Genomic DNA, 27,270 nt, shown 5'->3' with positions numbered 1-27,270 from the left:
TAGCATAGTTGTTAGTGTTGTTAGACGCATAGTTAGTTAGTAGCATAGTATTGCATCAGTTAGGATAGTGTAGATTTTTAGCATTAGCTTTATCTGTATTTAGTACAGTGGTTAGGATGGTACGTAGGTGTAGTGTTGCCGGTTGCAACAGCACTGCTGGACTGTATAACTTTCCACCAGACTTGGAAATTAGGCGCCAGTGTTTACATGCACCTGTGTGCCAAACGCTGCTCTTCCTGCATGGACTCCACAACCGCCGGCGCGTTTTGCTGGATATTTTTTTTCACATAGCGGCAAAATATGCTTAACGTAGGTCAATAGTAATAATAATCCATTTAGACACTGGCCCCATTCTCTCTAGCGCGGCTGCTTCGCTAGCAGCGTCGGATGCCGATCGCGATGCGGGAGTTAATGCGATGCGACACCGCAGTTTGAGCTAGCGGCTCGAATTGATATGGTTTTGGCTCTGTGTCCACAGACAATTCCTGGGGGAGAAAAGTCCTCGACTTTAAATGACCGCTCTGTTGCAAAGCTACTTGCGTCACTCCAGTCACTCTCCATCTTAGCGAGTCTGACAGCAGCTGTCAGTCACTGCGTCACTGCGGGTCTGTCAATCACCCGCTCAGCCCCGCCCTCGGTTCGTCCGTTGGGCTCTGCCCACTTTTCCAGCATTTTTCAAATATTGCCAGTGGGTGGAGTCAGGCTCTGACCAGGGGTTTAGTTACCCTTTAAACATAACCAGCTCTCCCTTCCAAGATGTTAATCTGCACAACAAACCTGATAATCGAGCCGTCGTCTGATGAAATCAAATACACATAAGATAAAGACAATATCTCTGTTGTGATTTCTGCTATAAGTGCATGTAAAATAGAGAAGCAGCATACTATCTGTGTTTAACTGAATTAAAGCGCTGCTCCTCTCTACCGCGAGAGAGAGAGAGAGAGAGAGAGAGAGAGAGAGAGAGAGAGAGAGAGAGAGAGAAAGAGGTGCGCACGTGCTGGGAGAGTACCGGCGATTCTCAGAAACTAAAGGTTTGGGCGCTTTATTGAAGAGAAAAAATCGCTAAAGGTGTCTGCAATGTCGCTAAGTTGGCAACACTGTGTATCTCCATTTCTCCAACTAGGGTTGGGCCACGGGTCAAACTGAAAATACGCGCTGCGTTAATCGCGCGTTAAAAAAAATGAGTGCCGTTAATATGATGTTGCGTTAACGCCTAATTAACGCGTTAACTTTGACAGCCCTAATATATTGTAAACTATATGCTTCGGACTCTTGGTCCGTATGAATTAGCTCAAATGATCCATAGGGAATTTTAATAACTAATCATGAATATGATTAATATTTTGCATACTTCAGTTACATTAAATTGTCGAAAGTGAAGGTGGATTATATGAATATATGAATAATCAATCACAACGAATTATAATTCCTCATTCATATATCAATAATCCTACTTAACCTCGATTGCGCGATAATCTTTAAGGGAAATCAATGTAATTATCAGATCGTTGTTCGTCCAGCGACCAACGATTAGATCAAGTGATTAATCTCTCAATAAAGTTATCCTTCCTTATAAACTCCAAGAAACACCAACCTTCTGGCCGTGAACATTAATATTTCTGGTGTTTATGAAATTAAAACTACTTAATGTAGTGAACAGGGAGCGCGGTAGCTATAATCTACCTCATTGACGTTTGTGGTTTTACGAGCGTTTTTCACAGACACAGTCTTGAATACATTGTTTTAATAAATGCAAACTACAGAGTATAACGGATTACACATAGTGATTATAGGTTTTATACGTCTATGTACAGTTACTTACATTAAACAGACAAGACAAAAACGGGTAACAGCTGATGAGAGAAGGAGAGTTATAGAGAGTTGGGGAGGGGCGCTCTGGGGCCCGCGCTCGATTTGATTGCGGGACAGAGAGAGAGAGATAAAGAGAGGATGAGAGAGAGAGAATGGTCACGTGTGACCATAGAACAGCAAAAATCACAGACCATTGAGAGAGCCATCAATCGAAACACCTTAAAACATTAAGACTCGTTAGAGTTTGATATACTTGCAAAAGGTTCGTTTGTGTGCACGAGCTGTGTCCAGCCTGCACGTGTTCTCGGAGCAGAGTGCGCGCGCTCGTGCTGAGGCGCGCGTGCTTGTTGCCAGAGCAAGCTGTTCGCGGGAGTTTTGAAGAAGGCGCCTCTTTGGAAGGGAAGTTGCTGAAGGAATTCAGGCTTCGTTCGTTTGACTCGTAGGTGGAAACGAACACAGTGGAATTTGAAAATTAAACAAAAGACTGAGATAAAGCAAATAAAAGGAGGGAACTCCTGAAGGAGTTCAGGTCCGAAGATTTCACATGATGAGCAGACGAAGGCAGGACGCGAGAGACAGGAGGGGCTTTGGGCTCTCTCTCTTTTAAAGGGGGGGTACAATGGTGTTTCATGTATTCAGAGTTGTTTACATTGTTAAAGAGATGGATACTCATGCTAATAATGGCCAAAGTTTGAAAAGTTATTTTGAACGAATAACAGAGAATTTCTGTGCTGAAAATCATACTTCCGGGTTGCAACACGTTTCGGCTGGTTTTTTTCTATCGTAGATCTAATGACGTAGACCAGAGTGGAACTCCTTATATGAGCATTGCTCTCGGAAAAGCGCGTTCACGCACACGTCGACCAGAGGAGAGAAAGACCGCGCTCATCGACGTGCTACTACAGGAAATCATCATCAGCAGCGCTAAATAGGAATGGTTGATGTCAAGAATGTCTCCAAAAAAGTGTGTTTTGGGATGTGAGGGAAAGTTTTCGTTGTTCAACTTCCCAAAGAACCCAGTGTTACTGGAACAGTGGATGCAGTTTATATTTCCGGGACAGCAAAGGAGTGTGGCAAGTGCGGTTTTGTGCTCTGGTCATTTCAGTGACGAATGTTTTATTAACAAGGCCCAAGTCGTCGCTGGATTTGCAAACCGGTTGCAATTAAAACCTGGCGCGGTCCCAGTGATAAAACACCCCATTCATGTAAGTACAACGGTATCAGATTTATTTCTTGTGCTGGAAATCAGCAAGTGAATATGTGTTCATGGGAAAAAAACGAAACGAGTATTATTTTTTATCTATTGATTGTAGCCTATCAAATTGATTATGTGAAAGTCATGTTACAACTGAATAACTAATTTATTTTATTGATTTATTAGAGCGCATCTACTAACAGAGAAGACATGCCTTCAGTAAAGCACAAAGAATGTCAAACAGAACACAGATGTTCTGTGTCTGCTGAAGTGCAAGTCAGCCCACTTAAGATATCTGTAGGCACTCAGTGTACCTTTGTTCCATCTCAAAAGACAGTTGCCACACAGTTCTCCTTCAGTAAGCAGACAGGACATGTACGGAGCAAAGGTATGTAATATGTGAAATGTTTATTACTACCTTAACCTGTTGTGTCATTTTTAAGGTTCTATTTTATCTACCTCTTTTTGCAGTAAAATCAATCGTAATTTGTCTGGCTTATGGTCTCTACCGTGCTATCTTCAGTTGGACAAAACTGATTATTTTTCTGCTTCACATTTTAAAGTGTTGTGTCTTACCATATAGTTTTATTTTTATTAAATTAATTATGAACACTGTTTTGTATTTCCAACAGTTTTTAAGTGTAATGCACTTAGTTAACCTTCATGTTATATTCCTACGGCTGCTTGCATATGAACCAGAAGCCCACACATTACAAGAATAAAGCTTACTTTGAGAAAAAATAATGGATAGAGTAATTGTTACCTAAATCAAAAAAATAATTTTGTTTTTCCTTGGTCAGGCACGCAGGCAACAGTTTTAAGTGCAAGTGTTAGTACTGAGACCACAAAAGTTGAAACATGGATGCATCTGTCATCTACACCAGTAAAGGCATCCACATCTGGTCTTGGAGCAACACCTGCTAAAAGGCCCCGTATGGAACTGCTGGAGGAGAAGGATGAGGATGAAGGAAACCTTACAGACTTTCTGCAACCCCATGATTCCACATATGAGCCCGTTGACTCTTTTACAGAGGCTTCTGAACTTAGGTAATGTTGTGCAAATATAGTTTGTAAAATTTGTTATTTGTTGTATTTGTTTGCTTTGTCAAAAATTTTTATTTCATGCTTTGTACTTTTTTTTAGTGGGTTGGTCTCTTGTGATTATGAACAAGCAAAGTACATTGTTTTTGAAAGCTCTCTCAGGGAGCTTTTCGAAACATGTCCTTTGTGCAAGCATAGCTGCAATGTCCAGCAATGTCGGCTTGGGACTTTCGTGTCTTTTAGTCTGGTTTGTGGCCATTGTCAATATGCTAAAAAATGGCAGAGCCAGCCCAAGAGAGGAAGCACCCCAGTCGGAAATCTGCAATTGTCAGCAGCAGTTTACTTCACAGGTGGATCATTCATTCAGATGAATAAGGTATTTTTCTGATTGTGTGCAAAAATTTCTGATTGTGTGCACTAAAAAAAAACACTAAGGTTAAACAACATCAATGCGTCTCTGCTATGTTTCCAGATTTGCAGAGCTATGAATCTGCAAATACACCATTACAACACATTCAGAAGGCATGCTCGTATGTTTCTGGAACCTTCCATATTCCACAAGTGGAAGATGGATCAACAGGCCATGTTCCAGCAACTTAAACCACAGGGCAAAATTCCTTTGAGTGGTGACATGCGTGCTGACTCTCCAGGTGAAATATTATTACTTCTTTGTTGGCCATAATTGCCAATGTGAATGATGTACAATTAAAAATTTTTGGTTACACACACTGGTGTCTTAACTTTCACATATTTTATATATGTAGGACACTCTGCCAAATATGGCAGCTATACTTTTATGCACATGGACAGCAAAAAAATTCTGGATATTCAACTGGTACAGGTAACTCTGTGTCTCTGAACATAGTAAAGCCTTATATATATTTTTTTAAATTGATTTTGCCAATGGTAAAATTTTTATTTGTCAGAGCAACGAAGTTGGAGGCAGTGCACACATGGAGAAGGAAGGACTCAGAAGAGGTCTGGATCTTCTAGAGTCTAACAACTTAAATGTGGAATACATTGTGACCGATCGGCACACACAGGTGCAGAAGTATCTGAGGGAGAGAGCTGTAAAACAGTACTATGACGTTTGGCACGTCGTGAAAGGTAAATGGAAGTATACATTCATTTTATAGATGTTTAAAATTAGTTTTATTATTTGAAATTAGTATTGTACATACATGTTCATTTTAGGTTATAATACTTTACTTGAAGGGGTGTGCGAAAAACTGACATGACACATTCATAATCATGACATGACACATTTCATGAACATGATGGAGGTTTTATAATATTTAACAACAGTTGTCATAAACATTCCTAAAACCACGTTCGGATTCATGACGTCATGTCATGATTATGAAGGTGTCATGTCAGTCTTATGCACCTCAATTCTAACCAAAATGTATTTACTACAAAACATGTATTATGCAAAGGTCTGATCTCTGCATATTCTAAATTTTGTTTGATTAAATATATATATTTTTAGTTATTATTACTTTTTTTAAATCATCCAGGGCTATCGAAAAAATTGGAGAAACTGTCCAGAAACAAAGAGTGCCAGGTGCTGCGCAAGTGGTTGCCAGGTATCAAAAATCACATGTACTGGTCAGCCATGTCTTCTAATGAAGGAGCTGAGAAAGTTGCTAAATGGAAGAGTTTATTGAACCACATTCAGAATGTCCACACTCATGACAGCCCAGAATTTCCTAAGTGTGCTCATGAAGACAAAGTTTCTACAGACCATAATAAATGGTTAAAACCAGGTTTGTGAAAAACATTTTTTATGTAACTGACCGAATTTTGTTCTTATTTTAAAACGATAACTGTAAATTCATAAATTGTGAAACTGCCCATTTTCGGATGTAACAGGTACCATGCTCCTGTATAAAGTTGAGAAACTGCTCCAAAACAAAAGACTCCTCAAAGATGTGGAAAAGCTGAGCCACCAGCATCAAACATCAGCTCTTGAGGCATTCCACAGTGTCATTCTGAGATTCGCTCCAAAGAATGTGGTATTTCCTTATATTGGAATGTTATGCCGGTAATAATTAAACACAAAAACATTATTAACAATAGTGTTTAATTGCTAACTTTTACTACATTTATTCATACACCTCCATTTTTTGTTTAGGCTCTATCTAGCTGCAATGCATTTCAATGAGAATGCGGATCGTGAACAGGCAGTGAACTTGGAGGGCACAGCTATCTATAAGATAATGTATCCAAAATCTAAGAAGGGGCAACCTACAGCAAAGACAGTGAAAACAGAGCCAACTTATGGTATGTCCAGAACTTTGAAATTTATTATAAATGTTTCATGTTACCAAATATAATTATTTTCTAACATTTAATAAACATTTTAACAAATATATAACATTTCACAAATGTATTTTAACAAGAAAAAGTGCAACAAGGATTTTTTATTTTTACAGAGTACGTTGGTGACCTGATGAGGCTGCTCTTTACGGAGGTGCTTGACAGCCCCGACACCTTTGCTGAAGAACTTCAAAAGCTTCCCATTCCAGCAGACCTGTCATCAGAGTACGAGAGGCCAGCAAAGGAGGATGTTATTGCCAGACATGTGGCAAGGTTCAATCCAGCGGTGGCCGGAACCCAACGTAGTTTCCACCAGCATCAGGAAACTCCAGCCGAATCCGCAGAACAACACATGATGGAATGACCACACGCACATGTCTGCCCAGATATCCCCAGCACCAGCTGACAAAACTCCGATAGGCAAGATACCTGTAACGTCTGGCAGAGACAGTAGTAGATTTATTATGTTGATCAGGGTGTCAAGCTCAATTCCTGGTTGACAACAGTCCCTGCAGAGTTTAGCTTCAAACATAATTAAACACACATGATTAAGCTAATAATGTCCTTGAAGGTAATTTGAAAACTACATGGTGGGGTTTGTTTGTTGGAGCAGAGTTGAAACTAAACTCTGCAGGGCTGCAGTTCTCTAGGAACTGAGTTTGACACCACTAGAGCCTAAATCCAGTATTACGCTATCTATTGTACTCCACAAATACCTCTTGCACATGTGTTTAAATATGCAATAGTTTTATTTGTCCATGCAAGTGTACATATAATATTTTTATTTGTCCATGCACGTGTACATATTTCTGGACAGGTGTTTTCAAATAATGTTCACCTTTGCTTGCCAAATAAACATTTATTTTTCAAAGTTTATTGGTTTTATATTTTGAAATAAGATTAGTACATACAGGTAAATTATGTGATCTAATTTCATAATTACTCACTTCTCCTCTGCTCTCATCCTGAGAGGGCCGTAGTCAGCTCTGTAAATGTTGTTTATATTCTGGAGTGTATAGACATTCAAGCAGTTGGCCTCCAGTCCAGGATGATCTGTCATACACTGTGGAGAGGTTGGCAGCTGACTTAGTCGTCTCTGTACCTGGTAAAAATTATGACAGCAAATTAAGTCTGCTATGTAATTTACATTAAGACTTCTGCATTTTAACACTGAAATAACATAAGTTACTGTTACACAATACAACATTTAATCACTTAATTTGGAAAGCAAAACATATGTGCACTAACATGTGACATTGCATCAGTGATAACACATTTCTAACAATTTCGAGTTTACTGGCAATATACTGTTCTAGAATGAGGTAAGGCCTATGCATGGTATAACATTAGTAAACTTTTCTGGGTTAAGTCCTACAATGTTAAATAGTAATACCCAAGTCGTGAAGGAGTAACACAGACTATATAACAAAACAATGCAATTAAACTGAATAAAAATGAAGTATATGAAAATGTATAGGCTACTTTTAGAGTTGTATGCTGTTACAATTTTGCACAAGTTGCGTACGTATTTAAAGAGAATTGTTAACGTTACCGGTTCTATTTCTTGACAGCAAATATTTTCTGCCTCTGTTTGCATTGTCCTACAATTCCCACATGTGCACCTTTTAAAACGGGCAAATACAGAAAAAAAGACAACATTATTAAAGGCAAGTTAGAAATTTAGCAAGAGCCGCTAATTTAATGAGTTGTTAAAATTACTTACCATATAGACACGTCCTGCAGTAGTCGTATTTCCTGTTGTTGTTCAATTTCAGACTCTGGATCCGATTCTGGATCAAAGATGTATGGTTGTATCTGCATGTCACTCATATTTAATGTACCCTAATAATTTTTTATATATATATATAGTAGTATGGCTTACCGGACCACGATCGATAATAAACAAACCTTCCCGCGCACTCCCGCTTGACTCGATAGCTCCGCCCACGCCCATAATCAAGGACCTCGGCTTTTTCCGGATAGAATCGGAAAGCTGTATTTTTATTTTATAAATATGATGAAACTAAAGACTTTTTGGAGATATGAAGGACGCACTATTACTCTATAGGTACTCAAGATTAACATGAGATTGACTGAAACTAAGTATTTTACCCCCCCTTTAAAGGAATGTAAGGATAACGCCTTCTCATGGCGGATCGTCCAATCACCTTCAGTGATCTGAGAGCGGGAGACTTTTCTTTGTCCGCTGGGAACATCCCTCTTGCTCGGATTACCAAAGCGTTTGACTTAAAACTTTTCGGCCCCAGAAATATGAAATGTGTAAAACAATGTACGTTACTGCATTCTGCTATCGGAATTCGACTCCGTTAGATTTAGAGAATTACAAAGATACGAAACACATCATATTAACATTAATAGGAATACAACATTTGATTATTATGCATTAGTATAGACATTTAAAAGTTTAATTAATACATGCTATAATTGTAAACTAAACCCAAATCTGTCATGACATATAAATGGCAACACAGAATGCATTTGGTAATGTTTTAACTATGACTTGTTTGAAGAAAAGTCTCTTGTGTGTGTGTGCTCCAGTCTCAACGGAATGTGTGGGTGTCACGTTACGTCTCTTTGTGTGAGCCATGTTGGTGTGTGTGTGTGAGAATCACGGATTCGCCAATCTGACCAGATGTCAATGTTGCTACAATATATATATATATATATATATATATATATATATATATATATATATATATATATATATATATATATATATATATATATATATATAACTACAGAATTGGTTCAGAGTTGGAAACATCTTGAAAAAAGTGTATTTTTCCACAAAGTGTGTATATTTGCAAATTGTATAATATCCAAGGTAAACATTTCTAGTAATTGTGCAGTTAATTCTCATTTGTATTTTCAGAAAGTTTTGGATGTAGGCTATCCTCTCCCCAAATTTGTCACTAATAAAACACAAAAATAATTTAAAGAGAAGGCTTATATTGACCTTTAAAGATTTTGTTTGCACCTTGTAAATTAGGTTTTGATGTGGCAGTAAAAACTTTATAATCTATCCAAAACGAAATGTTGTCTTTCATATTTCGTCTGTTACATATCGTCTTTTATAATATATATTAGGGCACAAATGTTAATTTGCAGTTTAATATGTTGCTTATACAAAGACATTTTATTTCAACGTATTCAGTCGATTTTTACTCATCTCAGTAGGCAATAGAGATAGTTTGCTAAAAGCTCAATTCCAGTGATGGGAATAACGGCGTTATAAATAAACGGCGTTACTAACGGCGTTATTTTTTTCAGTAACGAGTAATCTAACTAATTACTGTTTCCTCCGTAATAACGCAGTTACCGTTACTGACAATAAAATGTGCCGTTACTATAATTGAGTTCACTGAAGCGGTTTTCATCCGATCGGGCTCTTTTCTCCGCCATAGGAACTGCAAACTCTTTTCTCTGGTGTGTCTGTGTGTGTGTGTGTGTGTGTGTGTTTCGATGCGCCGGACTGGACAAAAGCGAAGCGAACGTCGTCAGCGCGCGAGAGAGACCGAGTGTGATCTGTCCGAGAGCACGCTCGACAGTTCGCGAGAGAGACCGAGTGTGTCCGTCCGAGAGCGCGCTGGACAGTTCGCGAGAGAGACCGAGTGTGTCCATCCGAGAGCGCGCTCGACAGTTCGCGAGAGAGACCGAGTAGGCCTATGTCCGAGCATAATATAGTTTATCATCTGCAACGTTTTAATTAGTTTACATGGTTATAAAATAAAACTCCAAAATAACCTGCAGGGAACGTTCAAAGAAAACATCTTTGTTTGACCGGTTGTGAACACGTGCGGCAAACACGACTAGAATTTGGCTTAAAAAACCTCTGATGATGACGTTCTCTGTAGGTTATACAAATAAACCCCCAAAATATTAGATTTTATTATTATTATTATTATTTATGTTGGTACATTGTTCAATATTATATTGAGAACACTTTTAGTTAAACTGTTTACATTTGTGAGGAAGAAAATACTTCAAGTAGGCTAGTATGTCTACCAGTTGTAAGTTTTATCATTTTAATTTGCATGTATATTTTTTATTACTTATTTTTGGTACATTTCTTAAGAAGCATACCGGTAATTTATTTTTGGATTTGTTGGCCAGTTGTGGTCTGTGCAATAAATATTAAAAGTTCTAAACCATCAATGTTTTATAATAATAATTTGTTCTAGTGTCCATTTCATTCATTTAACATATTTAATATTGGGGGTATCCAAGATATTTCACATATTTAAATTTTTCTTTCTTTTTTTAAATTTTTTTTTAATAGTTACTTTGCCTGGTAATTAGTTACTTTTGTAATGATATAACTCAGTTACTAACTGAGTTACTTTTTGTGAGAAGTAACTAGTAACTATAACTAATTATTTTTTTTAAGTAACTTGACCAACACTGCTCAATTCATTCACACATAGACACGCGCGAGCTGTAGTAAACAACAGCCTATGTGCCGTGCATTCATTCAAACAAAGAAACGCGATTCAAATTTAAACAGTCTTTTGCGGTTTACAGACACCATTTCATATCGCGATTAGAACAAAGCACTTACTGATGATCTGCAGCTGGATCCGTTGTTAGGCTACTCCAGCACGTTTGAGGTAAAATTTCCAGGATTATCACGATATTATTATTCCTCACAGCGAGTGTGTTTTCCAGCTGTTGTGGGCGTTGACTGGTTTGCATGTGTTGCTTCAGATCTGTGTTTGAATAGCGGCGCGCTCTCGATGGGCGTGTCACATTAGCAGAGTAATGAGCTTGCCAGAACGATAATGAGAACGGCTGATCTCTCGCTCTTTTTATATAGATTACATACATACATTAAGTCTAAATGAGACCATACATGAGTTGAAAATATGTCCACAATGGCCACATTTGAACTAGTTGTTAACCTTGTACGAAGGTTCGATGAACGTCTATATCGTATTGCTTAGTGGGTCTCCACCGTTCACTTACTGTGGTATGGACTGTTTAGGCCCATTTTCTGTGAAACTAGGACGAAAGGTGCACAAAAGATATGGATTGATCTTTACTTGTCTGTCTTCCCGTGCCATTCATATTGAGATGCTTGATTCAATGTCAACAGATTCCTTCATTAATAGCTTGCGCTGTTTTATTGCCATACGTGGAGCTGTGCGGCAGATTAGATCTGATCAAGGGAGCAACTTTGTGGGGGCTAAGAATGAGTTGGCTGAAGCGCTCCAAGAACTTGACACTGAGAAGTTGAATAACTTCTTGGCTTTGAATCAATGCGACTTTGTTATGAATGCACCATGTGCAAGTCATACAGGGGGTGTATGTGTGGTACCCATGAAAAATGAGTACACAATATGGTTGTATGAATGTGTGTATATATATATATATTTATATATATATAATCATATTTCCCTTCTATACCCTTTCATATGGACATTCATGAAGGACCTTTTTTTTTTGTTTTGTTTTTTACGGACACTTATAACAGAGACTTTTATTTTGACACGGGATCGCGCTTACGGGCTATCTCTGCAGCTTCCGCTCATACAATACAGAGGAGCTGGCAGAGAACAGACGTGATTCCCGACTCTCTTCTTTCTTTCCTGTATTTGCAGGTATATAGTACAAATGTTCGGGGAAAACTTGATAAAATAGGGTAACATCCATTTAATTGCAATGTACGGTGAGGGCTGGTTGTGAGAATTTGATAACTTACATGGGTGATTTCTAAAAGTGTTGTGTGGGTCATAGTGCGGTAAAACTGCTGTAAATACTTCTGTGAATGTAATATTTGAGTCTGACATGTTTATTCATTGTCTCAGATCAAAATGCTTCATTGAGTTATGTGTAGAAGTTAATCGGTTTTGTTATATGTTGTGTGCAAAGCTCACTCTGAACTCGCGCTTGGCGCGCTTAGTCACGTGATCAGCTCATGCAGAGAAGTGTGTAATGGCGGCCTGAGTAACTATTCATGCTTTGAAATGTTTATTTTTGACAAACTAACTGTGAAACAAATGTCACAAATGCTTTAAGAGTTTAAACAGACTTAAAATATGCACTTAGGTGAATAATCAAAGTAATAACTTGCTAGATTGGACTGTTGACCCATGAGAAATGTTCACACAGGTTAAATGAGAACAAGACAAACAATGAAAAGAGATTATAAGAGTTTATTTTTTGTGGTTTAAGAAACTGGTGAATGTTAGAGATTGATTTGTTGTCAATAAACATACAATACAGAGGAGTTGGCAGAGAACAGACGTGATTCCCGACTCTCTTCTTTCTTTCCTGTATTTTCAGTAATTTGTCTGCTGGGTCTCCGGAGGCGGGGCCTGCAACATATGGGAGCGACAAATTAGGACTGTCAGAAGTGTCCTCCAGTCTACACTTTTAATTGCTTCTGAAAGGATTGATGATTCATCTTTAAGAGCGTTCTTTTACGAAGCCATGTCAATTGTAAACAGTCGCCCACTCACTGTCAACAATTTAAGCGACCCAAATAGCCTTGAACCCATAACGCCAAATCATTTTCTTACCATGAAATCCACCATTGCCTTACCTCCTCCAGGCAAGTTCACTAAAGAAGATCTTTATGCCAGAAAAAGGTGGGCCATGTTCAATATCTTGCTGAACAATTTTGGAGTCGCTGGTGTAAAGAGTATCTCTCAAATATTGCAGTCAGACACCGTTTGTTAATAGGGGACATAGTGATCGTCAAGGACAATGATCTACCTAGGCACAAATGGTTGTTAGGTAGGATTGTAGAAACGACCATAGATTCGGATGGTGACAAAAATCTTGGAAAGAAGGGAGAACGTCTAGGGAAGACTTAGCAAGCCTGTTGTGGCAAAAACTTTGTCTTTAATCATCATCACTGCGTAAGAGACACTCCGAGTCAAATTGTCTTTTATAAAAGTATTTATTCTCGCAAGAAGTTCCCCGTTACCACACAGAAATTACGATGTGAAGTGAGTGAGACCCAAATAGCCTAAAGTATACACTCAACCCAAGATCCCTGTGTCAAAAGAGAACCTACTCACTCACCATGATCTTGAAAAATGGCCTTATTTGAATGAAAGCGAACTGAAAAGAATCAATGCTGACATTGAAATCTTGTTTGGAATTGAAATATTCAAGATCTGCTTATCAGGCAATATAATCATGACTTTCCTGAAAAGGATTATGAGGAGAAAAGGTAAATGTCAGCTGAAGACTAAATATTCAGGGGGCTTAAGGATCAGCTAGCGATAAATCAAAGCTAGCAGTAATGGGTTCTTGGTCTGTGGAAAACTACTAGGAAGAGCAACTGAAGACCTTGAAATGGGTATAAAATGTGCGCAGTCCTGTGAGCTCATAGCTTGTTCTCAGAAGAATTTCAGTTCTTTGGCATTCAGCTGATTCATGAGATTCTCAGTGCAGAACGTCACCAAACTGCCTGGATCAAGAAAGACGTAAGTTTTGATGATCTTATTGCCTTTAGCTACTTTAACTTGGACTGGCACGATTTCTAGTGCACATTCCCAACTGGCCCCTGTTGCACGATCAGCTGATAATAGTCCACTATTGACTGGCGTTTCTTTTGGTTCTGTGAAGTTCGGGTTTGGCAAAATCAGCTTTTTTGAATTTCCATTGACAATGTTAAAGATGTATGAGCATAGATGTACTGGTTTGTCAACATCTCATCCTCAACCTCGATCAGAAGGTTTGTAAGCAAGAAGAGTTCATGACAGCTTCAATTCCCACGCATTGATTTATTCCAATCAATCCACAAGTAGTTTCTTTCAAATGTAGATTTATGTGTGTGTGTGTATTTTGCAGTCAGTTAGTGCATGGTTACCATGGCAAAAACTACATGAGGTCAAAACAGCAACATGGGTGCCTGCTTGCAGCTACACTTTAGATGCCTCTCTGCTAGTTTGGTCATCGGCTCGTTTCACTGTAGTAACGAAGCTGCTGCCCCTTGTAGGTATCCTCACGCTGGTTGCTCTGAATTTTACAACTGTACCTTTAGCAGGAGTAGGATCTTTGATATCTCCGAAGACTGGATGGCGTAAAATCTCAGACTGAATTTCCAGAAATTCTACAAGATTTCTAAATCTAATATGAGTATTCATTCTTTGGAATGACTCAAAAGTTACTGTCCGCCACCTTTGCGGAGCTTGTATGGGAGTTTGGATACAATCAATTTCAAGTTTGATACAAAGTCCAGTTCATCCATGTACAGGTGCTGGTCATGAAATTAGAATATCATCCAAAAGTTGATTTATTTCAAGGATTCAACTTAACAGGTGAAACTAATATATTTTATAGACTCATTACATGCAAAGTGAGATATTTCAAGCCTTTATTTGTTATCATTTGGATGATTATGGCTTGCAGCTTATGAAACCCACAAAATGAAAATCCCAGAAAATTAGAATATTACATGAAATCACACAGTACTCAAACAGTAATACCATGGTCATTGAACCAGGTTTTAGTTCTTTGGGCAGTGTGGGCAGGTGCAAATCCTGCTGTAAAATGAAGGAAGCATGAAGTGCTCTGAAAATGTCCTGGTTGACGGCTGCGTTGACTCTGGATTTAATAAAGCACAGTGGACCAAAGTCCTCTTTTCTGATGAGAGCAAATTTTGCATCTCATTTGGAAACCAAGGTCCCAGAGTCCGGAGGAAGAATAGAGAGGCACACAATCCACGTTGCTTGAAGTCCAGTGTAAAGTTTCCACAGTCAGTGACTGTGACTGTTCCTGCACACAGTGCCAACGCTACCAGTACCTGATGGTTTAAGGACCATGGTATCCCTGTTCTTAATTGGCCAGCAAACTCGCCTGACCTTAACCCTATAGAAAATCTATGGGGTATTGTGAAGAGGAAGATGCGATACGCCAGACCTAACAATGCAGAAGAGCTGAAGGCCACTATCAGAGCAACCTGGGCTCTCCTAACACCTGAGCAGTGCCACAGACCGATCGACTCCATGCCACGCCACATTGCTGCAGTAATTCAGGCAAAAGGAGCCCCAACTAAGTATTGAGTGCTGTACATACTAGTACTTTTCAGTGTGCCAGGATTTCTAAAAATCCTTTTTTTTGTATTGGTCTTAAGCAGTGTTGGGGCTAGTTACTCAAAAAAGTAATATATTACATATTACATATTACTCTCAAAAATAGTAATGCCTTACTTTACTTTATTACTCCCTGGAGAAAGTAACTAATTATATTACTAGTTAAAAAAAAATTCTTAATTACTTTATAATTGCCTGAGACGCATCAGATGGAGGGAGAACATACAAAGGAGGAGTGTTCTTAAGGGTCTTTATTACGCCAACAACAGACTGGCACTGTCTAGCACAAATAACTACAAACAACTGTAACTTACTTGTGCAATCAAGTACAAAAAACAAGTATTAATTTCCTCAATGTTTAACAAACACTGTCTGGTGCAAACAATCAATAAACTTGATTGTCAATTTATCCCATACGGAAATGTTAAATTATTATTATATATGCCAAACTATTTACTATTTAACTATTTATTTCAAGTCTACAGATCAAGTCTACATATCCACATTTCATTTTCGAATCTTTTATAAATAAAATGTATTATTTATTATTATTTTACCTCTTCTTGACCAGCTCATAAAAACAAAACAAATACTACACAAATTCTATTTGAAAACTGATAATTATATATGTGACATGTATGTAAAAAAAACACTATTATACATACATAAAATATATGGGCTGGTTTTATGTCAATTGTTCCATTTTCTAATAGGTTTTATATAAGGGCATATATATGGTATATATTTTATATATGTGGATATATTTCATGTATGTACATATATTACATTTCCGTATGGGATAACAAGTCCAAACTTTTTGCTGCTTGTGGGGCTGCTCGTTCATGTCACTCTGTCGCTTCGCAACGAGCTTGATGTGTCCGTGCTGTCGGAAGCGGTGGAGAGCAGCTTTCTCCCCGGGCAGAGTGTGCACTTCACCGTCAAGTTATTTTCCTTCCGTTGAACATATTCAAAATAATTACTGAATCTCCACCCATCGAAACTAGCTTTCTGTTGCTGGGAACCTTCCTCTGAAAAGAGCTTGCCGTTGTTGACTCTTTCATTTTCCCCTATCTGTCTTTGAGGGTGCCGCTCTGCGGCTGGCTGCCGGGTGTCGATCAATCGGTGATGGTAAATGATACCTCGTGCCAAACCCAGACCAATCACTGTTCCATTCACGCCCTCCTCCCCCCCTTCTGTTCTCTGTGTTGTGTGCCTTGTGTGTGATGGTGCTACTGGCAAATGTAACGCAAGTAACTAGCTCGGGAAAACTGTAATAATATTACAATTTTCAGATGAGTAATGCCTTACACTACTAGTTACTGAAAAAAAGTAATATTATTACAGTAACGCAGTACACCCAACACTGGTCTTAAGTAATATTCTAATTTTCTAATTTGGGATTTTCATTAATTGTCATTTAAAATCATAAAAATTAAAATAAATAAACATTTGAAATGTATCATAGTCTGTGTGTAATGAATGAATGAATATAATACAAGTTTCACTTTTTGAATGGAATTACTGAATTAAAATCAACTTTTTCATGATATTCTAATTATATGACCAGCACCTGTATTCAAGATCTTGCATTACATTGCAACATTCCCTAAGGTATAGAGCCTAGGCATGAAGAGATTTTCCATCATCAGCTTTGATGGCTGTCCAATTCAATGCCTTTTCTATGTAAGCATTTGCAATCATTTCATTGCCGAAATGTTTCTTTAAAAGTTGCTGAGCTTCAGTATATCCTCTGGAAGCTTCCATGTGCAGACAGCTACGAACAAGATCTCTGGCTTGGCCAGCAGTGAACTGTTCAAGAAAGTAGAGTCTATCCTGACTGCTGCTAGTCTTGTCTTCAATCAGATATTTAAAATCATGAAAGAAAGACTGATAGGACAGTGGATCTCCATCAAAAACAGCTACTTCTCTCTTAGGCAACAGAGAAAGATTTTGCTGCATAATCATAAGATCAGTCATTTCATTTTGCCTTTGAACCATTAAGCTTAAGCCTTTGTCAGAGCCATTACTGACCTCCAACTGTGGACTTGATGGACTTGCGGCTGCTGCTACTCGAGAGCTTCCTTTCACGTGACTAACTGCTCTCTGGAGTGGAGTTTTAGGTGTTGTTGTCACAGAGGCGAATTCTATTGCAGAGGCATCAGTAAAGGTGGGTTCAACATTATCTTCCATGTTTGCATCATAATAGTCATTAGGGGTGTCACGATTCTCCAAATCCTCGATTCGATTAAATTTTCGATTCTAAGGTCACAGTTCGATTCGATTCTCGGTTTTTAATTTTTTTTTTTTCAAAGCACAGGTTGCTATGCCATTTTTAGACCAAATTTAAATTTAGACCAAATGTCAAATTTAAAACATTTATTAAGAACACAATGTAACAATAACTTATATCTTCAGTCAATTGGAAACTTAAGCAAAATAGCCTGCGATAGTTTCTCCTTTGTAACCCCTTCTTCACAGAAGATGACATTCAAGTTCACAACAAACAAACAAACAGTTTAACAGATAAATCTATGCGTCGCGCATAGCCACGTCTTTAAAATTCTAACACTTTATTCTCTGTGTACAGTACACACACACACACACACATACCGGCGGCGCCATTCGGCGTCTCATAACATAGACATGATCTTAATTCCATAATGTCCATAAACATATTGCAGGTCATAAACTGAGAAAGTGCGCGCGTCTGGTGTGCGATACCTCGAGTTGTCATAGACGCGACGCGGCGCTTCTCGTCCGGTGTGTGCGATGCCTCGTGTTGTCAAAGACGCGGCGCTTCTCGTCCGGTGTGTGCGATGCCTCGAGTTGTCAAAGACGCGGCGCTTCTCGTCCGGTGTGTGCGATGCCTCGAGTTGTCATAGACGCGGCGCTTCTCGTCGGGTGTGCGGACCCCAGAGGAGGTTGACTCGCAGCATTTCAACACGCGTGTTTTTTTTCCGCTTGACAAGCCGACCGAACGTGACATGGGGGCGTGGCAGCATCGACGATTCCATTTTTTAATTCGATGATCGAGATTGTGACTTAATTTCGATCGTGTGACACCCTTAATAGTCATTCATAATATCACCTTGTGACTCAGCATTATTTGTCAGCACTTTGATCTTTGCATCTGCTGCTGCCATTTGTGTTTGCAGCTCTGCTCTTTCAATCTTTGATTTTATAATGGCTTCTTCCATCTGCAACGCTTGTATATCAGGCAGAGTTTTGGCACATGCTTCTAAAAGCAGCCTTTTCAGCGGCAGCTATTGTAGCTGCAGTAGAGGCCTTAGATCAGGGATGGGCAACTTCGGTCCTGGAGGGCCACTGTCCTGCAGAGTTTAGCTCCAACCCTAATTAAACACACCTGAACAAGGCAATCAATGTTTTTAGGATTACTAGATAGATACAGGCAGGTGAGTTTTAATCAGGGCTGAAGCTAAACTCTGCAGGACAGTGGCCCTCCAGGACCAGACTTGCCCATCCCTGCCTTAGATGATGTAGACTTTACAGACACACTAGAAATGTTTGAAATGCTGTCTTTTGATTCCACTGCTATTGGCTGACTTTGTTGTTCTTTTTTCTACACTCACCTAAAGGATTATTAGGAACACCATACTAATACTGTGTTTGACCCCCTTTCGCCTTAAGAACTGCCTTAATTCTACGTGGCATTGATTCAACAAGGTGCTGAAAGCATTCTTTAGAAATGTTGGCCCATATTGATAGGATAGCATCTTGCAGTTGATGGAGATTTGTGGGATGCACATTAATGAACATCATTCTAGCAGCTGTGCGCCGTCGCCAGGGTGTTGCTAGGGTGTTCAGGGAGGTTGTTAGGGTATATTGCTATACATTTGCTAGATAAACAGAAAGCTGATCTGTCACTTCTGCTGCTCTCACTGATCTGCATAATCACCCGATCATTCATTGAGGAAAATCACCATAAACAGGTTAAAGTTCATCCCTTCATCTCTTGATCACTTCATCCCTTCATCTCTTCAACTCTTTATCCCTTCATCTCTTCATCCCTTGATCACTTCATCCCTTCATCCCTTGATCACTTCATCCCTTCACCTCTTCATCCCTTCACCTCTTCATCTCATCTCTTCATCCCTTCATCCATTCATCTCTTCATCCCTTCATCTCTTCATCCCTTCATCTCTTCATCCCTTCATCCATTGATCCCTTCATCTCAGAAATTGAGACTCATCAACATTTTCAAGTCTTCAACTACCCAATTTTGGTGAGCTCATGTAAATTGTAGCCTCTTTTTCCTATTTGTAGTGGAGATGAGTGGTACCCGGTGGGGTCTTCTGCTGTTGTAGCCCATCCGCCTCAAGGTTGTGTGTGTTGTGGCTTCACAAATGCTTTTCTGCATACCTCGGTTGTAACGAGTGGTTATTTCAGTCAAAGTTGCTCTTCTATCAGCTTGAATCAGTCGGCCCATTCTCCTCTGACCTCTAGCATCAACAAGGCATTTTCGCCCACAGGACTGCCGCATACTGGATGTTTTTCCCTTTCACACCATTCTTTGTAAACCCTAGAAATGGTTGTGCGTGAAAATCCCAGTAACTGAGCAGATACTCAGAATACTCAGACCGACCCGTCTGGCACCAACAACCATGCCACGCTCAAAATTGCTTAAAATCACCTTTCTTTCCCATTCTAACATTCAGTTTGGAGTTCAGGAGATTGTCTTGACCAGGACCACACCCCTAAATGCATTGAAGCAACTGCCATGTGATTGGTTGATTAGATAATCGCATTAATGAGAAATTGAACAGGTGTTCCTAATAATCCTTTAGGTGAGTGTATATTTCAACTTCTTTAATAAAGTAATCGAACTTTATAATTCTAGGTTCAAACCAATCTACATGATCATTTTCCTTTTCTTCTTCGGCTAAGAGCTCTTGCCCTGCTTTATGCACACATTTGTCGTGAATAAAAAATAATAACGTTGACATGCAATCATCTACCTCTTCAACGTTTCCACCTTCAGTAAGCGGAACTTTAATTTACTTTATTTTCCTTGTGCATACTCTTAATTTGCCTCTAAGCGTTGCAATACATGAATTTAAAAGCTTTTCGGCCACAGCGGCCGTCTCAATCTCCTCATCAATCATTTAATACAGGCCACAAATACTAGCAGCTCTTTTAGCATTTAAACGCACATTCCAAACCTATGTTTGTCTGTTTGTTTACATGCGTTTACTCAAACATTCAATCCGACCCTTTAGCCGCGTTTCCACCGCAGGAACTAGGAACTTTGGGGTGGTAATCGGTGTGTTTACACCGCAGGAACCAGGGTCTAAATGAAGTTCCGGGTAAATATTTCCCCGTCTGAAAGTCCCTGCTGGCGAGGTAGTACTTTTTCAAAGTTCAGGAACTTTCAGGGGTGGGACTTGTGAGCTGAACATGCTGATTGGTTGTGTTCACGCCGTATTTTGATTGGATGACCCCACGCAGCATTTAATTTTAACCGCCATTAAAATCTATTGCGGTTCGTGGATTCGTGCAGTATGAGTGTCTGTCTTCAAATATGGAATTTAATAAAGAAAAAAAACGGCCGCTGGACCGACGACGAAGTTCAGGCTTTATTAAGCGTATTAGTGGAAGAGGAAATTTTCTGCGCGTTCGTCCCAGCCATCTCACGGTCAATGTCCACAATAGCTGATAACATATTTTATAACTAGCATTACGAGCTTTCTGAACACACCTTAGTATCAGTGCTCGTCTCTTTTCTGCCGTTTTGTTTATTACCTCGTTAGTAAACCAATAGATCACAAACAACTGCAGCACAGCTTGAATCTACTCCATACTTATTATAAATGTGGCGCTCAAAACTGATTACTGTCCGTGGCCGACTGGGAGGAGCAGTCGTGCGCAGTTTAAACAATCTTCCCGTTACTTTAGACTGCGGTGTAAACGCAGAAAGCAACCGGTCTGGGGGAAAAAAAAGTTCCTGGGAAAAAGTTCCTGGGACAAATTTCCGGGTAATTTCGGTGTAAACGCGGCTTAAGATTCATTGATCAGTTGTGCTGCTTGTTTACACTCTATTACTCATAGCTGATGCGTTGTTTATTCATAAATCGCCTCCATTCATTTCAGCTGTGAACAGCACAGTGAAGGATAACAAATTTTAAAGGTCCCATGACATGGGGTTATTTTATTATTTTATAATGTTTCCTGGGTTGCCCTTATAATGTTAGTATGTGTTTTAGATAAAAAAAAGTCATAATTTAGAAACAAAAGGCATTTTTCCTAGCCCAGTTTTAGCCTCTGTTTTGAACGCTCTGTTTGAAGGGGCGTGTCTGTGTGAGACTTCGGTGTAACCGGCCACTGCTGTGATTGGCTGACATGCTTGCATATGAAATAGCTACATATTACATGTGAAACTCTCTTGAATACTTTTACTACAGTTATTATACGTTTTTACTATTACAGCTATCTAAAGTATTTAGATCTATTCCCATCACATAAAATGTTGCCGTGATGAGCATTGCGCAAGCAGATGAGTCTGTTGTTGATCGCGAGAATGAAGATCTTATCATTGCAACGCAGTTTCTGCACTCTCTCTGCTTTCACCAATGCAAACACGGGGATGTAAATACAGTAAGAGCTTCATGTGCAGTGTAACGTGCGTCATTGATTTCATAACGAGTTTGGCTAACGTTAGTGTCCAGATAAACTCGATCGCGCTGTGTCCATGAGAAAATGAGCTAGGAAGTATAGGAACGCGTGCGCGCGATTCCTACAAAGATTGTTCTTTGATCGCTTTCTGTATATAATTTATTCACAATTTAAATACGATTATTTTCATCCTACTAAAAGAAACGATGTGAAGTTTATATTTTAGTCACTGGCTTGACTTACTGAGGCATAAACAGCAGTATTGAACGATTTGAGAGAAAGATTAGCCTACCTGTCTGAACTTGAACAATTACACATCAGAAATTGTTGCTCGGCTCGATCGATGTATTTTCAGACGTTCGTCGAAGCCAGCTCTGTATTGACCCAAGCTGAGGAAACAGTCGTCGGTGAAATGTGTGCCGCAGACATGCAAAACTTTGGGGAGTTGTGTCGGCGCATTTCCAGAGAAAATGAAATGAATCCACTGGTTCTTCTGGGGCTAGGAACTAAAAAAAGGCTTCGGTGTTCATTTGTACATCCAATTATTGAGCAATTATATGCTTCACTCGCTCAAAAGCCATGATATCTCCCGTGGACAAACTAAAATCGCGCGCACGCGTTCCTACTTCCTAGCTCATTTTCTCATGCGGGAAATATTCTCTGGGCGGCTAAGCAGAGAAAGGGGAGGTAACATTTCCTCCGTATGACGTCATACGGAGGAGATTCAAGATCAGCCCGATTGAGCTTCCACTTTTTCAAAGGCAGAGAAAGATAGCAAAAGCTCGATTTACACCGATTGAAATTTCTAGAAATTTGGGGACCATATAAAGGCTAGGGGAACTCATATTAATGTTAAAAAACCTAAAAAAGTGAAAATTTCATGTCATGGGACCTTTAAGAATCTATTTCATTTTAGGTTTAACTGATGATTATTGAGTTTCCAGCAGTAGATTCCGGCTAGACTTGTAAATGAGTCAAATCATTGAATTCTCTCACCTTTTGTTCTGCAAATTACTTTCAGAGCCATTTGCTCAAGGTACAGCGGTGCCTTTGTCTCTACATTTACATTTACATTTAGTCATTTAGCAGACGCCTTTATCCAAAGCGACTTACAACTGAGGACTACAGCAAGCGAGTCATCGTGAAGAGGCAAAAATAACGTAAGAAGTGCTCAAAATACAAAGTTCTGGTATTGCTCAGAGTAGCATAAGCCAAAACAAGGGAGGGTAAAGGAGAGGGTTTTTTTTATTTATTTTTTTTATGTCAAGTGCTCACGGAAGAGATGAGTTTTCAGTTGTCTTTTGAATGTGGTCAGGGATTCTGCATTCCGGATGAGGGTAGGGAGATCATTCCACCAGCAAGGAACCGTGAATGAGAATGTTCTGGAGAGTGATTTTGTGGCTCTCTGTGATGGTACCACGAGCCGTCGCTCATTGACCGATCGCAGGCTTCTGGTAGGGATGTAGACTCGTAGGAGCGAGTGAAAGTAGGAGGGAGCTGAGCCTGTGGTCGATCTGTAAGCGAGCGTCAATGCCTTGAACTTGATGCGAGCAGCGAGTGGTAGCCAGTGCAGAGAGATGAACAGAGGAGTGACGTGGGCCCTTTTGGGCTCGTTGAAGATAAGACGGGCTGCAGCATTCTGGATCATTTGTAGAGGTTTAGTTGCGCACAATGGAAGACCAGCCAGAAGAGCATTGCAGTAATCAAGCCTAGAGATAACCAAGGCCTGGGCGAGAAGTTGTGTTGCATGCTCAGTCAGGAAGGGCCTGATCTTCCTGATGTTGTGCAGTGCAAACCTGCATGATCGAGCTGTCTTCGTGATGTGGTCTGTGAAGGTCAGATGCTCATCAAATGTTACTCCAAGGTTTCTGACCGACCTTGATGGGGTGATTAAAGTTGAATCTAGCTGGATAGTGATGATCCTTCTAGTATAGTGGATAGTCGCTGGATAGTGATGATCCAATCTAGCTCTATGATAATGTTAAGGTTTGAGCAATCAAGTCAGGATGATTGGATTAGCAATACAATAGCTGATTGGCTCGGTTTCTCTAGAGCAATCTAGAGAACCTGCCATACCGGTTTTTGCTGGATAAGAAGACTCCTCCCCCTTGGAATGTATAAATTACAATGTATACTGTTTGAGTAGTTAGACTTTTTGGAAGACAGCCAAAGACTGATTTTGGAACATGCAGCGGCGCTCAATAAAAGAAGAACTTCCAATTTGAACGTGATCCAACTGTCTCACTGGTCTATGCTTCGATAAAGAAAACTTTACAACAGATGATGCCGTGTGACCCGGATATAGTTCCAGCTTCCTCACCTGAATCCAGATTGAAAACTTCAAGCAACAAAGAATGAACTTTTCCAGACTGAATCTCAACAAAGATCTCAACTGACTGAGTTCCAGACTGAATCTTGAAACCTCTCAACTAAAGGTTTGGTGAGTGCTGCTCTATACAAAAGAACCTAGGCAGACCAGTACAAAAGTGTGATCCTCTGCGCCGTCAGAGAAGCGTTAACAAACAGCTGCAAGTTTTGTTAACTAAGTTATCCTCTAAAGTTTTTATTTTAGAGATGAAAGTTATCCTCTATTTCAGGCAGGGAGGATTAGCATTACGTGCTAGTTATTTTGTTTATCCTTTGTTTCACAGAGAAGGTTAGCATTATGTGCTGATGTTTTGGTTTATTCTCTGCTAGGCAGGGAAGATTTAACAGTTACATGTTAAGATTTTTGTGTATCCTCTTGCTAAAAAAGGCCTGTCTTTTGTAAGCTAGAGAAGATTAGCGTCATGTGCTAATAAGATTGTACCCTCTGTTTGTAAGACAGTAGAGAGAAGTTTAGTGTTTGTTTGTGTGGTAACATAGAAATTCACAATGTTTAGGAAAAGTACTAGACTGACTACAGCTTTATGGACAGATAGTGAATTCAAGTCTTTGTTATCAGAGCACATGGACTCTATCGTGACTGAGCCAGTCAGACTGAATTTAACAAAGAAATTTGCCATTGATGCAGACAAAGTATGGTCAATTGAAGAATGCAAGAAGGTGTTGGGTGCATGTATCAGGAAGAAAAATGTGAAAGGCATTATCTTATGTCACAGAGAGTTAGCTTATCCATTGTACAAGAACAAGCTCGTTGTATTGATAAGTTGAAAGAACAGAACAAACAATTGCATACTCAAGTGTCCTGTTTCACGAAAAAGGTGGGCCATAAGACCTCAACCAAATGTGACTCAGAAGACCAACAGTCAGATGAAATCTATCCTGATTTACAGTCTTTTGATAGAATAGAGGACAATGTCAATGCAATGATGAAAGATGTGAATGCAGTTGAAGTGTGTGGAGCCAGACAAAAGGCTCAGAATAGGGGACAAGGGGTTAATGCAGTTCCATCTGCAACCTCCGTACTGCAGCCACAAGCAGTCATTTCAACGTTAGCTCCTAAAGATATTGAGAGAATTGCTGAAAGTTTGCCATCAGTGCAAAGAAATTTTTCTGAGTTTAGGAAAGAGTTGTCCAAAAAGATGCGGCTCTATGATATGAGTCTAGCTGAAGTCACCCAGCTAATATCACAGATCTTGACTGAGTCAGAATTCAATGATTTTGAAAGTGCTGTAAACAATTCTGAACTGCAACAGGCCAGTAAAGATGAATTGAGAGAGGAAGTTCTGAGAGTATTAACGGAGATTGTTGGACCGAAAGTGGATTGGTCGAAAATTACTAATTGTGTACAGAAGGAGGGTGAAACTGTTTGTGAGTACACAGAACGATTTTGTCCGACAGCTACAGCTTACAGTGGTACAGCTGAAACTTCAGAAAGTGTGCTAGATGATAAAGGACCCCTAGTTCGCATCTGGGCAGATGGCCTTGTAGCTGAGTACAGAAGAGCTTTGCCATTCCTAGATCTAACTTGGATCTCAGAAGTAACTTAGAAAGGTTGGCTACATGGGAACGAGATTCTGATGTCCAGGAAAGAATACAAGTTGCAGCAGCATCTTTTAAGGTCAACTCAGAGAAGCCAAAGAAACGCAAAAGTCCTAGAGAAGCCAGTTGTTCTTACTGTGGCAAGCACAGACATTTTGGAAAAGAATGTAGTAAAAACAAGCATAACTTAAGACAAATGAACAATGTTATGCAGCTTTTACTCCATTTGTTTGCTACTTTGAAGCAACCCCTCTCCTCGTCATTGGACTCGTGGTTGTTTCCCCATTCTACAGGGACAGGATAGGACACACGGACAAGTGAGGTGCCCTGGGAAGAACTGAACGCAACAGGCATTCAGGGGCCAACCTAGGGTGAAGACATTTCCCTTATAGGCCCTTCCCCTCCCCTAGTCCATCCTTACCTCACTGGTTCTTTAGGTGTTTCGTGAATTAAGTAATAGGGAAAGAAGGAACAACAAATAGCAGACTCAGATTGAACAGAGGATACAACCAGTCTTTACAACGAATACTGCTCTGTTGCCGTTTTCTCTTTTGTTCTCTTTCTTACTCTGTGCAGATACCACATGGCTGTCCTGAGACCCATATGCACCGACCTCCTCACCTGCGTATGAAGCCACAAAACTTCCAGAAAACGACTCGACCCACTGCTGAGCCAACTATCACAAAGAAAAAGAAAAAAAAAAACACAACGCAGAGACTCACATACGTTCCGTATGTCAACAGTGGAACCTTCAGTCATCCATCGAACATGATCAAGATTGTCGTACTACTAACTTTTGGAGATTTAATCCCGTCTCACACGTTTAACGGATCCAACAGAGAACTTGAACAAATTCCAACTAGACATTCTTGATCTTTCAGCAAAATTCCACCAGATGACTGAAAGGTTCACGAACCCTAATTGCATGTTTGCTTCTGTGTCCGCATGCAATTACAGAAGAACTACACAGATCCGAAGCTACGTGCCTGTAACTTACACAAGTTACAAGAATGAACTTGCTTTGTGCCTGTAACGATCACGCGTTACAAGAATGAACTTGCTATGTGCCTGTAACTTACACCTGTTACAAGAATTAACTTTAAGTGTCTAAATTTGTATTTTGTGAGAGTTTTTAAGAACTCTCAAACGGGGGACTGAAGGATAACACATTTTAAGAATCTATTTCATTTTAGGTTTAACTGATGATTATTGAGTTTCCAGCAGTAGATTCCGGCCAGACTTGTAAATGAGTCAAATCATTGAATTCTCTAACCTTTTGTTCTG

General features: G+C 39.6%; 1 protein-coding gene across 1 annotated transcript in view; it reads right to left on the bottom strand.

The window, feature by feature from the left end:
* The window catches only part of LOC306999735 (uncharacterized protein), a 501,826-nt gene that overhangs the window by 433,283 nt on the left and 41,273 nt on the right, over nt 1–27,270 (bottom strand). The window lies entirely within an intron of this gene.

The sequence above is a fragment of the Phoxinus phoxinus genome, assembly GCF_949152265.1.
Source record: "Phoxinus phoxinus genome assembly, chromosome: 1".
Lineage (NCBI taxonomy): Eukaryota > Metazoa > Chordata > Actinopteri > Cypriniformes > Leuciscidae > Phoxinus > Phoxinus phoxinus.
The sequence above is the reverse complement of the archived record's forward strand: the minus strand, read 5'-3'. Positions and strand labels throughout refer to the sequence as shown.